Source organism: Triturus cristatus, chromosome 10, assembly GCF_964204655.1.
Source record: "Triturus cristatus chromosome 10, aTriCri1.1, whole genome shotgun sequence".
NCBI classification, from domain to species: Eukaryota; Metazoa; Chordata; class Amphibia; order Caudata; family Salamandridae; genus Triturus; species Triturus cristatus.
Window position 1 is genome coordinate 840180481 of NC_140593.1, and position 15909 is coordinate 840196389.

A 15909-nucleotide genomic window follows, 5' to 3' on the forward strand; every position below is an offset into this window, starting at 1 on the left:
GCCTTGTCTTCTGTTATTGACTTGGGGATTGGGTTCTAACTTGAGCTAGAGCTGGGTTGCTGTTTTGGGAATGTCCAACTAAGCACATCGGAGGTGGCTATCTGAGAGGGGCCTGTTGGTATGGCCTTGCTGAGTGCACGCTCAGTGATTGACGATGAACCAGTATATCCCATGCTCCTTTCTTTCCTATTTTCACTTTCTCAACTACCAAGTATCTTCAATTACTTGTTTCCTCCTTACTGTCTCGGAAGAAAATGATGACCTTGATCAGAGAAATTGACCATCTACTGAGAACTGGCCATTTCTTTTGGTCAGCTGCGCCCAGTCAGATTTCCTTAGCCCCCAAATGTGGCTCTTGCCTCTGCAAAAAAGAAGGAAAGTAGATGAGTATTTTTCACACCTCCTGCTACTTATGAGTACAGAGGAGGTATATGGATTTAGACAAACCCACCAGAGAAGCTCTTACTCTTGGCAGGTCATTGATAAGGGACCCCAACCAAAGCCTGGAATCAGTACACTCACAAAAGTTGGGGCCAGATTTATGAAGTTTTGATGCAATGCAATGCAGCAAGATGCCTTTCTGCGCTGCGTCAAATGGAGAGAGCACTCTGCACTAGCACACTGTGCACTTCCTAGTGCAGAGACTCTTGCACCAGGACGCAAGGGTACCTGCGTTGCAGACAGGATTGTTTTTGTGCATGAAGGGGCACCTTTCTGCACAAAAACAATCCTCAGAGGAATTTCCCAGAATGCAGCACATGTAGAAGGAAGAAATCGCGAGGAGAAATAAACATACTTTTCCTTGTTACGCCTCTGTCGGGATGGTGTAACATTTTGACGCATTCCCAGGTTTACTACCCCCAGTAAATGCGACAATGCACCAAAATCCATGGGTGAATGCGCGGGAACACCCAAACTCCACCCATGGAACCCTTTCCCAATGCAAGGTGGCTTTGCATGGCTTGGTAAATGTGACTTAAGCCCTTGTTTTGCTCTGTGTCAAGTCAAATTCACTTTATTCGATTAATTAAAATCATAAAAGCATACTACATCAAATATCAAAGGTTCATCCATAAAACAGTTGATAAATTTAATACAATATTAAACAATTTATGAGTTAAAAAACAGATTAAAAGGGCGATAGATACGTAAAATACATTAAAAAACACTCAAATGGGCAATATGGCTGAATCCATATTCCTATTGTTCTTCCAAACTTAGCCTTATTTTCTTGCATCTCACAGATGCGGCTAGAAAACTAGCAGTGCAATACATAATAAGAGGAGAAAGCAACATTTGTAAATAAAACAGTGCAGGCTTATACTGGATAAATCCCAAGTCCTTCAGAATAGATTTTAAGTATTTTATACGCGGTTCATGATAGAAGGAACAAAAAAACAAAAAGTGGGCGTTATCCTGAACAGAGAAACCATCACATTTGCATGGAGCCGATTCCTCCAGCTTGCACCAGTCTTTCACATCCCACAGCACTGTATAAATTTGGTTAAACCGAAATTTGGTTAAAAGCCATCTATGGAAATGGTTGGTTACCGTGATTAAATAGGGGGCCAGCACACAGGAAGGGGATATCAAAACGTGAGCCCTCACGGAGGGTTTACATAAATCGCGGGCTTCACGCTCGGCCGTGCGAATTCTCAGAAAATTTAATTTCACCCACTGTAAGTCGGCTCTACACAAGGCTTCAGGGCTACTAAAAATTTCAGGGCGTCCCAAAAGAGCTGTCATAGTTTCAATATATGACAGCCACTGAATTTCCCTTCTGTGATCAAGTTGGAGGCAATCTTTGATGATCCGATGGTTTAGGCTAAGGTTTGGGTTAAGCCAAAGCTTTATCCACATCAAGAGTGGAGCTAGATTTAAAATGTCTAAAATATAACCCATTCCCAGCTCTACATGTACTGAGAAGGTAGCAGTTGACTGGGGTAACCCCAGCAATGAGCGAAAAAATTTATTTTCCTCTGTCTGGATATCTGTGACATTAACGTAACCCCAGACAGCTGCACCATATCTAGCAATAGCAATTGTCTTGGCTTTATAGATGGCCATAATGGCCTCCATAGGTTTTCCCCCCAATCTCTTTGCAAAACCCAAAATTGCAGCATATGAACTTCTTACCGCATTAATTTTGGATGTTACCTGCGGTGTCCAGGAGCCCCTCTGATCAAAGATCACACCCAGGTAGGTGAAAGTCTTAACACTAGTGATCACCTCTCCGTCACAGTAAAAGGATTTTTCTCTACGCATACCACGTCCGACGGACATGGTATGTGATTTACTTTTGTTGATCACCAGATCGAGACTACTCATAAAGTTACAAAAGGCGTCCAATAACTTTTGTAGGGCAACTGGGGTCCTAGCTATGAGTACCGCGTCATCTGCGTAGAGGAGCACCGGAATTGGTGCACCCCCCATGCACGGGAAATCTTTTGTAACAGACGTTAGGTAACCCTCCAAAGAGTTCACATAAAGCGTGAACAACATTGGAGCCAGGATACAACCCTGGCGGACCCCTCTGGTAGATCTAAAGCTCTCAGTGCACTTTCCATCGGTGGTCATTCTAATGCGAGCCCTCAGATCTTTGTGAAGCTCCGCTAGAAAGTACACCAAAGGGCTATCGAGGCCCATCTCCAGCAACATTGCCCACAGCTTTGATCTATTAACAAGATCAAAGGCTGTGGACAAGTCCATAAAACCCAGGAATAAGCTGCCCCCTTTTGCTTTAGTATATTTGGACAAAATAAGGTGGAGGTTGAGGCATTGGTCCTCAGTACTCCTCCCTGACCTGAAGCCAAATTGAGCCTCGGATAAAATGTTATTTCCCCTGGCCCACGCGGAAATCCTCGCCAGGACAACCTTGCCTAAAATTTTAACCGAGGAGTCCAAAAGCGATATGGGTCGATAACATTTTGGATCTCCTCTCTGCCCTTTTTTAAATATAGGGACGATTGTAGCGAGGGACCAGGATTCAGGGAAACCCACTAATGCGGCGGCATTAAAAACTCGAGTTAAAATATTTGCCCAAAACAGTGGATTTGCCCTGTACATATCTGCTGGTACTCCGTCGGGGCCTGGGGCCTTACGCCCTGCTGTCTCCTCTATGGCTCTAAGTACCTCACAGATTTCAAAACTCACAGGCTCCTTTGGACTACCAGTTGCAGGGGTTATAAGAGGGCCCAACTCTCTGTGGCTGTCATATATTTTTTCAAAATGGGACAGCCACTCAGCTTCTGAGATGTTTAATTCCTGTACTGAGTTTTGGGCACCTGTTAGAAATGGGGAATTTATTATTGTCCAAAACTCAGCGCTGTTTTTTAGGGTAGCTTTGTCCCTTAGGTCCTCCCAAGCTTTACTTTTTAATTCTTTTTTACGTAAAGTGATGGCCGTATTATAATCCTTCCTCAGTCGTGCCACAAGCTCCTTGTTCCTTGGGCGGGCACTCAGGGCTTTTTTGAGGCGGTTATGAGCTTTGCTACAGTTATTATCAAACCAGCCTTTTACCGGATATTGTTTATTCCCCTGCCCTTTAGCTAGAAGACTACCAGACACAAACCGGCAAATGCCTTCAAATGAAGATATAACATCATTGTCCCCAGCTAGAGGAGTAGCACACACCCTTAACTCATCTGCGACTGAATTAGATAAAGTTACAAAAAAAAATTCCGGTACAACCGACTCCCATTTAAGTCTTCTCCCCTGGTCCTTTACTTTTAAAGGCAAAATAGTCTGCTGGAGAACAACCGATTTTGACAATAAGGCACTATTTGTTAGCACCAGACCAACCGGATTGTGATCACTCATGGGCATATCAATAGCATTATAAGTGATCACATAATTGAGAAAGAATCTCGAGATAAAGATATAGTCAATAATCGAATCGCTAGCCCTGCCCGTGTAGGTAGCAACCCGTGTGGTGATATCAGAAAATTCAGGTTCGAATAGCTCATTTCCCAGCAGTACATATTCAAGTGCTCGACCATTCAGTGTGTGTTCTAAATGAGGGGGTGACACACTGTCTGGCCCCTCCAATTCAACCATAACACATTTATAGCACAAATGAACATTAAAATCACCCATTAAAATAATTCGAAACAAAGTGGTTTGCTTGTCTCCGTAGAGAGTTAAAAAATCTAATAACCAGTTAAAATGCAGAGATTCTGGGTTGCTATTGGGGGCATTGTAACAGTTAACCAACAACAATTTATCACCATCCTCTACTGTTAACTCCAGAATGATAAAATTTTTGGAAGCACAGTCTAGCATAATCAGTTTGCCTTTCAGATTCACTGAAACCAACATCATAAGGCCGCCTTTGTTCCGACCAGCTGGAGAAGGCGAAGCAGGGACGAAAAAGGAAGTGAAGCCATCTAACCAGTAGTCACATTCCAAGTCCCAAGTCTCTTGCAGGGCAACAACATCGTAACTCTTGACAAAGCTTTCCCAGCTGGGGTCTCCCTTCTTGGCCCGCAAACCAGCGATATTCCAAGATAACAGCCTAACCGTTCCCCCATTATCGCTAATAATAATCTCAGGTAAATTGTTCTTGACCACCTCAGAAGAAGGTACGTGGACCATAGATGTTGGGGCCGCGGCCGCGGCGTCCTCTGTCCCCTCTCCCTCTTCCCGTCAATCACAGAGGTCAAGACCTGAGAGCACATCAAACCTATTATGCGTTAAAATTGGGGGACCCCATGAACTGGCATTTTCACGGCCCTGCAAAGAACATTGCTGCGCCGGATTAGGCCCCACCGGGGTAAACGGATAAGATCTTGGTCTCGACGCGGAGGGAAAATTGGCCTTATTGTAGAAATACCCCAATGGACGAACACGAATACTGTTACAGTCCTCCATCAGGGAAGCTGCCCGCAGGAGGACAGTGGCCACGTGTTGTGGATATTTAAAATTCACAACCACGCAGTCCCCTCTACAAAATTTCCTTGATGGGCCAATCCAATTCACTCTCCTTGTCGTGATTATGTCTCAAGCAAGTTTGGAAGGAAAACCACATTTAGCACCTAACCAGGCCACCACTTTGTTCTTGAGGGACTCATGCGCTTCCACTTGCAGCTCTGTGTTACCTGAGCAGAGTAGTGGGACGTCTGTAAGTACAATGACGTATGGGGCGCATTCCGGGGGCAAATTAATAGTGTTGGCGCGTCTGCTTTGTACAGCACTACTGCTAATGTCAGGTCTCTGCAAGCCCCTCGCCTGAACGCAATCCACATCTGTTGATGGGGGATGAGTTACTAGGGGAACAGTAAGATTATGGCCCGAACTAATAACAGGACGAATCATAGGAAAAGAGTTGGGAGCTTTTGTAGCACTACGTCCCGTCTCCCCAAGGTTAGCTAAGCTATTGTGAGTGGGTGAGGGATTCGCCTGAGAGGTTTTAGCCAGCTGTCGATCCAATAGAGCTCCAAGTCTTTTGATTTCCGCATTAGCGGTATCCAGTTTGACTGTAAGACAGTCGATACAGGCTTTAAGTTTTAGGTCTACCGCAGCCTCAATACGTTTGATTAACAGATCGAACTGCTCTAGGCTCAGAGAAGTCTTGGGATCCTTCATAGACTCTGTAATTGGGTTGGATTTGGGGGGACTGTGGCTATCCGGCCGATGAGTTTCCACCCTTCTCCTATGGGTGGTCTTACCCCCCCTCTTACTTTGGAGCCTTCTGCATGTTCTAACGGGTCTCTTGCCCCTAATTTCTTCCACTGTTTCTGACTCTCCCTCAGAATCAGGACGTAACGTATCATTCACTAAGGAGGCCATTGCTGCGTTATCATGCTCCTGGAGAATAGGGGCTACTGTATTGCAAATTAGTTCGGTAACGTTATTATCTTGTGGTAATAAGTCCGTGATTCTATCGCCAACTAGGAAATCCTCCAATGTAGCGGCTGTAGCTAGGGAGGGAGTGCGAACCGTATCATCTACCTTGCCCAACGAAGCTCTTCTATCCTCGTTAATCTTGGTCACCCTCTTGACTAAAAAGTTGTTCATAGAGCCAGCCCCCGAGACTATCTTATTTTTCTTGGGACCTGACATCGTAAAATATGGCTAAAAGTTGCGGTCCCCACGACAGGACCCAGAAAATAGCCACAAGTTCGACTATACTGCACAGCACCACAACAATGCACAAAGGGCGAAGCAGTAAAAGTAGCGTACAGCAGCAGTACCAGTAGTGCGGTGGGTGATCAGGTGTCCGATGTCAGGGGGATGGCCCCGCCCTGCCTCCTTCTGCCCCTGACGGCCACAGACGGCCCGCCCTCTGCCCGGGCTCAGCCCGGCGCCGCCCGCGCGCGTCCCGCGACGCGGAGGAAGGCGCGGGTTTTTGAAGCGCCTCCGGGCGCGTTGGCGGCGTCAGCAGCCGCAGGGGTGCTTGGGAGCTGTAGTCTCCCCCCGCTCTCGGCCGCAAGTATGGTGATGGCGGCGGCGGGGGAGACAAACAGCGAAGAGTGACCCAGGCTGTAGCGCCAGCAGCGCTGGCGTGACGGTATCCAGGCGGCTCCCTCAGCGGCGGCGGCAAGCAAGTGGCGGAGTCGGTCAGTTTCCCAGCTCCTCAGTGGGAGGCGCGGGTTTTTGAAGCGCCTCCGGGCGCGTTGGCGGCGTCAGCAGCCGCAGGGGTGCTTGGGAGCTGTAGTCTCCCCCCGCTCTCGGCCGCAAGTATGGTGATGGCGGCGGCGGGGGAGACAAACAGCGAAGAGTGACCCAGGCTGTAGCGCCAGCAGCGCTGGCGTGACGGTATCCAGGCGGCTCCCTCAGCGGCGGCGGCAAGCAAGTGGCGGAGTCGGTCAGTTTCCCAGCTCCTCAGTGGGAGGCGCGGGTTTTTGAAGCGCCTCCGGGCGCGTTGGCGGCGTCAGCAGCCGCAGGGGTGCTTGGGAGCTGTAGTCTCCCCCCGCTCTCGGCCGCAAGTATGGTGATGGCGGCGGCGGGGGAGACAAACAGCGAAGAGTGACCCAGGCTGTAGCGCCAGCAGGGCTGGCGTGACGGTATCCAGGCGGCTCCCTCAGCGGCGGCGGCAAGCAAGTGGCGGAGTCGGTCAGTTTCCCGTGACTCAAGGGCAAGGCAAGGGCTTAGTGAATCTGGGCCTTGGTATTTTATAAAATGTGCGATTATTATGTGCTAAAAAAATATTAATAATATGGATAGAATTATCACCATAATGATAGGTAAATCAACAATTATGAATGCTGGCTAGTCAAAAAAATATATACCCCAAACATTATTCATCATACATTCCTAACCTATTAGTTTAAAATTCGCTATTTGCTTTGCAGCATTTTATTATTATGTTACATTATTGTTATTTATTGCAGACTCATGTAATGCCGCCACATACCTACTGTGAATTGAAGGTTCTCAGTTCAATGCCCCGCTTTTGGTTTGGTTTCTTTCCACTCCTTCCTACTTATTGAGGCTTTACGCATCCTTCGCCTCAAAGAAGTCCTATGGAGCTTTCTCGACGGTATTCCCAATGTTGTAACAACCAGCTGAGCACAATGCTCTCAGGTGAAGCATACTGACGTTTTAGTAGTTGTTACATTTAGAAACTCGCTTAATAAGGATACCAAGGGGCATATCAGCAAACTGGCGATGAAAAATTATCGCCGCATTAGCGTCTGTTTTCGGACGAAAAGAGGCGCTAATTTTATCGCTTAATCAGCAAGGTCACGCTAACGTGTGATTCCTTGCTTTAGCTCCCTTTCCCATAACGCCCACCTTTGCATCTCTAATGAGATGCAAAGTGGGCGTTCCGTCCCAAAATAACTGGAGAAATGTCGCTAACCGACATTTCTCCAATTATCAAGGGAAACGCTAACAGGCATAGCGATAAGAAAAGTAGCGCTAACCACAGTTAACGCTGCTTTCCTTACGCCTGCTTTCACCCTGACTTAGCCATTATATCCAATGTAAGGTGGATATAATGGCTAAGTATGCCCTGCCTTATCAGCAAGCTAACGCCAAAATGTGTGAGAATATCGCTGGGTTTCCAGCGATAATCTCACTTTTGGCTGTTAGCGCGAGGAATTTTATCGCTTTTGAGATAAGCGTTGCTGATAGCACGCTATCTCAGCGATAAAATTCCACGATATCCGGCGATAATTATCTTAGCGCTAAGTGCGCTTAGTGATACTTATCGCCGGCCCTTGCTGATATGCCCCTAAATTCTCAGCAAAGTCACATTGTAGAAAGCTGAAAAAGATCTACATCATATATTCAACAATATAGAGCAACAAAAAAAATGGAAATGTCCCTTTCATACTGAGCAGCACAGAAGAGCACAAGACTTTTCGCAACGTTGAACGCACAAAATAAAAAAAAAATATTCTGCCTGCTTTACACAGATGAAGCCAGAATCTCTCACTTATGAAAAGGGGCTGATTTTAGGTCTAATTTTAAGAGAACACACTCATCTCAAACAAGACTTGTGGGAACATATAATAAGACATGTAATATATATCAACACAGGAATAAAATGCCAAGGCTAATATAGGAAACTTGGCACACCTTGTTTCTATGTGACTACACCTAGGGCAGAAATGGAGGAACCAGTTCTGGTCATTAAATGCAAAGAAAATAATTTGGGTATTAACAGGATCATTTAGAACTTGGCAGGCTACCCATCTTCTCACAAGGTCGACGGAAGCTATGGCTATACTTCTCAAGCGAAGGACCACCTGCCATATGTACAGATCTTTACCAGAAAGACTGTGTTCTCTGGTCTTCAGTGGGATCGCCACGTCTCCCCTTAAGGGGTTGAAGCTTTGTCGCATGGACACCATGTTTTATGCGCCACTTCAGCAAACTTATTTTGTTTTCAAGAAAAAAACTCTAAAAGCTGGAGTTTGTTTCATTAAAACAGGGAAAACACAACGGCACTGACACATTTCCCTTTGTGCATTTTCCCTACCTTGGACGGCCATGCTCCGCACCAGCAGATTGTTGGGATTGTGCGGCGTGCTCTTGGAAATACATTGGCATGGTATCTCTCACAGGACATTTGCATGGTATCTCGCACAGGACACTGTCATGGTTTACTATCTCTCACAGGACATTGGCATGGTATCTCTCACGGGACATTTGCATGGTATCTCTCACAGGACACTGGCATGGTATCTCTCACAGGACATTGGAATGGTATCTCTCAGGGGACATTTGCATGGTATCTCTCACAGGACATTGGCATGGTATCTCTCACAGAAGTCTGTTTATATAGTGACCTTTACATAAGGACATAAAACAGAGCTAAAAAGGAGGTTTCTGTGGGGCATATTCTCAAGGAGCTATCACCGAGTTATCGGCACTTTATCGCAGCCAAAGTCGTGATAAATGTACCGCCCCATTCACATGCCGGTGCTAACAGCCCATATCACCAGTTTTCCGGCGATAGCATCCTCAAAAAACATCGCCACGGATGACTCCGGCATCTATGTCTAATGAGATGCAGAGTAGGCGTTCCTGAGGTAGAAGCAGGAAACTAACACCTGCTCTGACCTGGTGTAAAGTCATTTTGACAACTGGCACCAGACAAGGGAGCAAGGCCAGAGCCACACCTGAAGAACAACAGATGCCATGGAGCCAACAATCCTGCAGCTCGGAGCCCCAACAGGGCCACAACACCCACCGCAACACATCCCAGGACCACCCCCCCTCCCCGGACATCCCCCACCTCCCCCGGACCTAGAGACTGCACATCAATGGCACGAAATCATGAACAAAATCATCTGCCTGATGCCGCAGAATCACAACAGCTAACTGTCATATGAGTACAGAAAAAGCAGAATGAATCATTCACCATTGAAAGTCCAAACAAAATGTAACAATCAAAGTTCTCCCCAAACAGCTATTTGGAAGAGTCATGGCAGGTCATCCCTGGACAATCTGTAAGTGATAGCCTGTAAGACAATATCCAAGATAAGAAGGTGTATCAGGCACTCATCAAAGGACAAAGAGAGAGATAAAGAGAGAGAGCGAGAGACTGAACAAGAGGCGCAAGGACAATCGGGCCCTTGGCTCATACATGCCAACTGTTGCTTGTGTTTCGCAATTGGTGCACCCTAAATCTAAGGCCTGGCAACGATTTCAGCGTGAAGGCCACATCACATTTCAGAAATGCAAGCAGTAGTCAGACTAAAATTGGGCATGAAAGCATCTTTGTCTCAATACACAAGGCAGAAGGACATCCGAACCTCTGACCTTGGTCTCCATCGCTCCCGGCACCTCCTGAGTGAGATACCATACCAGACTCCTACGACTCACACACCACGAACTGCACTAAGGAAAGAGCAACGTGTCCACACCCCACACACACTTGTCCCTGCCCGAGGTACACTTGCATAGCATGCCCCCAACACATTACCCAAAATAAAACCATACGTGCAAACGTTGAACACACATACGACTCATTTCTCCGAGCTGTGGCATATCGTCCACAGAACTGCCGCCGGACTGAGGAGTGCTGGTGGTACAAGGCCAACAAATGCAATGGCAGGCAATCTCGGGCACACGCACAACCCCTGTCAAATGGAACTGTACCGTGCACGAATGCTGCATCTGTTGGGAGCCCTGCCAGTGGCAGTTTTGCGAATCAGTTACCGTCTGAGTTTCCGGCTTGCGTACGTCACATGCATCCAGCCCTGGTTCCACTGTCGATCATGCACATTCGAGTGGCCCATGGAGGTCTGCCTATCCAACACAATGGTAGCCGAACTGGATTATGACTTGTGTGTGCACCCCCTGTTGGCCCACGAACAGGAGTGTAACCAGGATACCCGGGCATGGGATGCCTTGATATGTGGTGTCTGTGCCAGCAGCAGTGGATGGGAGATTGCACAACTCCTCGTGTGCAGTGACCACATTGAGGCGCTCACCCATTGGGCTGTGTTGCGGATTGGTGTAACTGCGTAGTCGGAGCACATCTGTCCGGACCAGTTAATGGATTGGCTCTCCCTCGTGTTCCTTGAATTCGAGAACAACGTACTCCTGGAATTGATTGCCTACGAAGTAGCGCTCGCATTCATGGACGAGTAACTACCTTCCCGCAGCCACAACTGATTGACACCCAGAGCACAGGTCACAACACCATGTTACATCGTGAAGGAATGGTCCCTTGAGCCAGAACAACAGTGGACATGTCTGCATTCGGACTCAGAATGCGTATGCGTGCACCTCCGAGTGTTGTCACACACCTGTGCAAGGTGAGGCTGTACCATGGGCGGAGCTGCACAGCATCGTTTGGCAACGTTCCTAAATCTGACATACTGCAGGAGGGAGACTACACACATGGCAATGTAGCACGACATGTGACCTTGTTGGTCCCTGTCACCTGCTCACTGTCAGCATAGCACACAGTCGGCGCAGTCCGGTGGTACAGCTCCATGCAGATACCATGGGCTGTGAGTGGTGTCCCCTGACACGGGACCATGAGCAGACGCCTTACATCACATGACTCATCCAGCAAGGAAAGGTGGGCTGAGACCGTTGCCAAATGTAAGGATATGTGTTCATTTTTGCGTCCCCATTTGTTGCACCTCGACACATTCCCAGTCTGCCAGCAAGTGTCTCAAGCATTTGTCGGCCTGTCGTGGCCCATTAGTTGCCCGTACTGACATGCACATGCCAATAAAGTCTATGCAACTACAACAGTGTACAACTGTGATGAGTGTTGATTTGTATGTCAAATCGTGTGCCTCAGTGAGCATTGTCTATACACAGGGAGGGACAGACTGCCCCTGGTGCATAGATGGTGAATCCCTATTCGCAGCTCCACCTCTGTGAGCCAGACATTGTGTCTTGTATAGTTGCTGGTAGACCTGTACTCTTACGTGTCTTCAGCAATGTGAGTATGGTGTAAAACCTCTTGCCATGTGGATCTATATGATCCATTAAAACAGACTGTGTCCACAACTAGTTCACACCTTCACATTCATCTAAAGGTCCATGTGGGTCAGGGTCAAACATGCGCATTGATGACATTTACCAGGGTGTGCCTTTTGTGTGCCATCAATTTCCCTACATTCATCCATTCATGTACACGTGAGTGAACACAGACATTACACATCTGTGTGATTTGGAATGTTTTATTCACTTTCTGGGGAGTGTCGGAGCCGGAGGGGTACATGACCAGTTCAAGCCCACATTACATGGTTGCCCAGTGGTGGGACAACCAGAAACCTAGGGGAAATGCAAAGTTAATTTGGAGAGGAGGAGTTCAGTCCTCAGCCAGATTGATATGTTAGTGGAACAGAAGCAGATATGGCAGTACATGTTGGGGTCCAGGTGAATGTTGCAGAGTGTTCTGGGGGACAGTGGGAGGTGTTATTCCAGGGCATGATGCATAGGGCTGAACCAGGCAGGGACAGGCCATGTGGCGGCTACGGATGCTACTGCCTCCTTCCTCACACAGTCATTACCCTCCACATCGTACTCCTCTGAGACGCCTTCTGTGTCCGGTGTGTCAGGTGTGTGTGGTGGTGCTATGGCCGCATCACTGTGTGCCACTGACACATCAGGGGTCGGAGGTGGTAGGGCTGCATCACCATGTGCCACTGACACATCAGGGTGAGGTGATGTGTGTGTGTGTCTAAGTTCCAGCAGCACTTCTCTGTGACAGGCTCTGTGGCAGCAATGGCAAGATGAGGATCTGCATGGCATGGAAGATCACCAGCGAGATGTAGCTGGGTTCAGCCGTGGCAGTCCTACTGCCAGGCTGCATCGGCTCCATGGTCTCCATTGTCCTCTGCAACTGTGCCAACTCTGTGCTGTCATCGCTGGAGCCTGTCTGACTAGACAGTTCTTGTATCCGAGGAATGACCCCAGCGAGGTCACCCAAGTATTGTTGGTGAGCATGGTGCGGACAGTGGGTGTCCGTTAGGGACTGTAAGTAGTCCCTGATGGGAGTCAGACACCCACTTTTGTCTGCCATGAGGTCTAACCCCACCCGCAGCTGATAAGTCTTCTTCTCCTGGCACCCTAACACACAACGTTGGAATTCCATGTGTTGGTCGTGGAGGTCCTTTGAGTCAGCCGTGGTGGTGTGTGCTTCCTGCTGTGTGGTCTGTGCAGGGTGTGGTGTGACCGTGATGCAGCTGGGCCCTCTGCTCCTGGGGTGGTGTGCAGATGCTGTCCACGAGCCGTTGGAGGGTGTCTGGGCAAATGTGCATGGTGTCCTCTTCATCATCACTGTAGACATGTGTGGTCTGCTCTGCAGGGGGTTTTGATTGTCCCTCTGCAATGTAACGGGGAGATACAGGTTAACAGTGTGTTCCATGTATGTTCACGCATTGGAGATGTTTACATTCAGACTGCATGACAGTGTACATTTTGGCTGTTTTGGTGTAGCTGGCTATTTGATGGGAGACAGTGGACATTTCGCCTACATGATGGATGTGAGGTTGTACTCGTACATTATCATATCACAGTGTCATGCATTGCCAGATGTGATTGGCCAGTTACTATGCACGGGCGGCAACAGTTGTGTCATCTGTCCTGTGGTGTAAGGGTTGCACTTTGTATGGTCAATGTTGATGTACTGTGCTTGCATGTAAAGGTCCACAACTAGTTCACACCTTCACATTCATCTAAAGGTCCATGTGGGTCAGGGTCAAACATGCGCATTGATGACATTTACCAGGGTGTGCCTTTTTTGTGCCATCAATGCCCCTACATTCATCTATTCATGTACACTTGAGTGAACACAGACATGACACATCTGTGTGATTTGGAATGTTTTATTCGCCCACATTACATGGTTGCCCAGTAGTGGGACAACCAGAAACCTAGGGGAAATGCAAAGTTAATTTGGAGAGGAGGAGTTCAGTCCTCAGCCAGATTGATGTGTCAGTGGTACAGGAGCAGATATGGCAGTCCATGTTGGGGTCCAGGTGAATGTCGCAGAGTGTTCCGGGGGACAGTGGGAGGTGTTATTCCAGGGGATGATGCATAGGGCTGAATCAGGCAGGAACAGGCCATGTGGCGGCTACAGATGCTACTACCTCCTTCCTCACACAGTCATTACCCTCCACATCTTCCTCCTCTGAGACACCTTCTGTGTCCGGTGTGTCAGGTGTGTGTGGTGGTGTTATGGCTTCATCACCGTGTGCCACTGACACATCAGGGGTCGGAGGTGGTAGGGCTGCATCACCATGTGCCACTGTCATATCAGGGGGCGGAGATGTGTGTGTCGAAGTTCCAGCAGCACTTATCTGTGACAGGCTCTGTGGCAGAAATGGCAAGATGAGGATCTGAGTGGCTTGGAAGATCCCAGCTACATCTCGCTGGTGTTCAGCTGTGGCAGCCCTACTTCCAGGCTGCATCAGCTCCATGGTCTCCATTGTCCTTCGCATCTGTGCCAACTCTGTGCTGTCATCGCTGGAGCCTGTCTGACTAGACAGTTCTTGTATCCGATTAATGTCCTCAGTGAGGTCACCCAAGGATTGTTGGTGAGCATGGTGCGGACAGTGGGTGTCCGTTAGGGACTGTAAGTGGTTCCTGATGGGACTCAGACACCCACGCTTGGCTGCCATGAGGTCTAACCCAACCCGCAGCTGATCTGCCATCTTCTCCTGGCACCCTAACACACGGTGTTGGAATTCCATGTTTTGGTCGTGGGGGTCCTTTGAGTCAGCCGTGGTGGTGTGTGCTTCCTGCTGTGTGGTCTGTGCAGGGTGTGGTGTGACCACAATGCAGCTGGGCCCTCTGCTACTGGGGGTGGTGTGCAGATGCTGTCCACGAGCCGTTGGAGGGTGTCTGGGCAAATGTGCATGGAGTCCTCTTCATCATCACTGTAGAGATGTGTGGTCTGCTCTGCAGGAGGTGTTGATTGTCCCTCTGCAATGTAACGGAGAGATGCAGGTTAACAGTGTGTTCCATGTATGTTCACGCATTGGAGATGTTTACATTCAGACTGCATGACAGTGTACATTTTGGCTGTTTTGGTGTAGCTGGCTATTTGATGGGAGACAGTGGACATTTCGCCTACATGACGGATGTGAGGTTGTACTTGTACATTGTCATCTCACAGTGACATGCATTGCCAGATGTGATTGGCCAGTTACTACGCACGGGCGGCACCAATTGTGTTCTCTATCCTGTGGTGTAAGGGTTGCACTTTGTACGACATTGTCGTCAATGTTGGTGTACTGTGCTTGCAGTGTGGGTGCTGCATTGTTGGCGAATATCCCATGCACCTCTGATTTTGCAGCCCCTTATCCCTTTTAGATGGTGTGCCTTTGACTTGTGTGCTTTTCAGGTGCTGGTATGTTTGCGTCTTGGGTCATTTGTGCTCTTGTACGGTTTTTGTACTCTTGTGCATTGTTTGTCTGCAGATGTGTTTTTGACATCATGGGTTGTAGGTGCACGTGGATGTGTCAGAGTGTGGCCTGCTCCTTTACGGATGTGGTCCACACTCAGCCACCTCAGAGTCGTCTTGTGCAACATGTCATGTATTGTGACTGCAGCCATGCTATCTGTCATGCAGTGTCACTTGCATTGTCCGTGTGGCTCACAGAGCCTCAGCTTTTCTGGATTCAGCACATGTACATGGGTAGGTTGTGTCATTGGTGATATGGAGGGCGGCCCATTTGTGCACATTGTGGACAGGGGCCTAGTTGGTGTTTCTATGTGTGCTGCAGTATGCCAAGGGTATCAGGGACATGTTGGACACTCATTGTGGCTGTGCAGTGTGCTGCTCATTATTGTGCATGTGTGCCATTGTGCCCATCTCCCTCCGTCCCCCCAGTCCCTGGTCGTTACTCACCCTGTTGCTGTTGGGTCAGGTCATATCGAGCTGTGTCCAGACCCCCAACTCCTTGCACCATATCCACACTGATGACTGTGGCCATCATTTCCTCCAGCTCTTCCAGCTCCTCCTGTGGCGCAGGACTCCCACCTCCA